Raw genomic sequence first — 2,426 nt, 5'->3', positions numbered from 1 at the left:
TCCCTCTCTCCTATCCATTCCCTCTCTGCTTACCCTCCCTGCTCCCTGCCCCTCTTTCTTCCCCTTCGGTCTCCCTTCTCTCCCCCTCCCCCAAACCTTTCCTTCCTTCCCCCAAATCTTACCTCGGCTCCCCCTCCCCTCCACCCTCCACTCCACCTTTTTTTGCCCCTCTCCTCCCCTCCATTTCTCCTCCCCTCCCATCCTCTCCCTCCACTCCCTCCCACATTTCCCCCCTTCCCAGTCCTCCTCCCCTCCCCCTTTTCTCCACTGCCTTCCCCCTTCCCCTCCCCTCCTCCTCCCCTTTCCATCCACTCCCTTTCCCATTTCCTGCCCTCCCCATCTCCTCTTTCTCCCCACCCCCCTCTGCTCCCCTTCTCTCCTCCTCCCTTTCCCCATCCCCACACCACAGCACTACGATTGCCTGTCACCCTGCCAGATTACCTCATCATGCCTGATGATGACTCTGTTCCACCTCCAATAATGCTCTTATTAAGGACACCAGAGACTTCTTAGATGGCAGTACCTATAGGCAATTCCAAATGCAGTCTAAATTTCTCCCTCTTATTTGATTCAGTAAACGTTCTCTTTGTTTCCACAATTTATTTTTGTGGTAAAAACTCTAAACATTGGCTCAGAGAGGAAGGAAAGGAAGGAGGGAGGGAGGGAACAGCTCCAGAGGGGAATTTTTGTAAAAAATAGAGGTTGATATCTCAGTGAAAGTGTCAAAGTGACCATAAGGTGAAGGTTCAGTATTTATGTTTACACTTCATTTGAAGTTCATTCGTTTTACAAAGTACATTTGGGACTGGTGCCATATCTTTTTGTGCTTAGGGTCTCTAAGGGGGGGAGTGAGAAGATGCTATTCATTTCTGGATTTTCCCCCGGTTTCCTAATTATTGCTCCTCTGAGTCCTTCCTGAAAACTCCCTCCTTATCTTCAGGTGAAAAATTATAGTGACTGCATTTCCAGAAAAAAAATTAAGTAAAATTATAGGTGATAGATTTGGTGCATCTTGAAAGTGCTATTGGATGAATAAAGTTGTACAAAGAGCAAGATTGTCCTTAACAGTTTGTAGCTTTAAGAATACTGCTTCAGGGCAGCCCCTGTGGCTCAGTGAGTGGGGCACTGGCCCCATATACTGAGGGTGGCAGATTCGAACCTGGCCTTGGTCAAACTGTAACAAAAAAAAGCTGGGCATTGTGGTGGGCACCTGTAGCCCCAGCTACTTGGGAGGCTGAGGCAAGAGAATTGCCTAAGCGCAAGAGTGTGCTGTGAGCTGTGATACCACAGCACTCTACCAAGGGCAGAAAAAGTGAGACTCTGTCTCAAAAAAAAAAAAAAGAATATTGCTTGACACATGGTTAAAGAATATTGTCACTTCTGATATTTTATGTAAATGTAGCTTACATGATCTACTTTCCTTTTCTCTGATTCCAGCATTTCCAGGTTTGATCTGCAAAACCGTAGGGCCAAGAGACAGCAACAGCAAAAATGTCCTCTGTTGTAAGGAAACGTGGGAGATACAGAACAGAAGGTAACAAACGTTCATATTGTAGGACACTTTTAGACCATATCCTCTTATACTAGATAAGTCTGAAAGAGAGGGGCCGTTTCCCCCACTTAAGTGGAAATGGAACATTTTGAGGTGCTAAGGATCTTCATAATTTATTTGGGGATACCTTGTTCAAACTTAATCTTTTTACCACTTTAAGACTTTGTGCCATTGTTTACTGAGCATTGTGGAACGTGGGCTTGTGATAATTATAATTTATTCTTTTCATTAAGAAAGTACTTATACTTCTTCAATTCATTTTTGCCTTACGTCATTTGCCAGTCTGTCCTGCTTGAATCTTTTCACTTTTTCATTCTTCAGAGATCACCCCAGATCGCAAGCATGCCTGTGGTATCATGGTGGCAAAACAAGTGCATAAATGCAAGTCATTGGGAAGTGTTAACCTTGCTAACAAATAAAGTGTCCTACTCTTGAAAGCAGGATACAATTTACCTGTCAGGATGAGCAGAGGCAATAACTCTCATTTTATCCACAGAATCCACTCTTTTTCAAAACCATTCATATTATTCAATAATTACAGCTGCCATGTTTTGAGTCCCTATTATATATGTCAAGTAGTGCGATAACTTGTCACATAAGTGATTGCATTTAACCCTCAGGAAACCCCTGAGAGGTTGCCATTTTAGTTTACACAGGAGATATATGAGTGAAGAGAGGCTGTGTAATCCTGTGCTTATAAACGGCCTATGAACCTCACTGGCTTATTTCTCACACCTACAGCGCGTCCATGGCAGGTGCAGGTCCTTCACGGGATAGTAAATGCTGGGGTCTGAGCAATTCTTTTTTTTTTTCTTTTTTTTTCTTTTTTGAGACGGAGCCTCAAGCTGTCCCCCTGGGCAGAGTGCCCTGGCAT

This window comes from Otolemur garnettii, unplaced genomic scaffold, assembly GCF_000181295.1.
Source record: "Otolemur garnettii isolate 467f Iridium unplaced genomic scaffold, OtoGar3 scaffold00604, whole genome shotgun sequence".
NCBI classification, from domain to species: domain Eukaryota; kingdom Metazoa; phylum Chordata; class Mammalia; order Primates; family Galagidae; genus Otolemur; species Otolemur garnettii.
The sequence above is the reverse complement of the archived record's forward strand: the minus strand, read 5'-3'. Positions refer to the sequence as shown.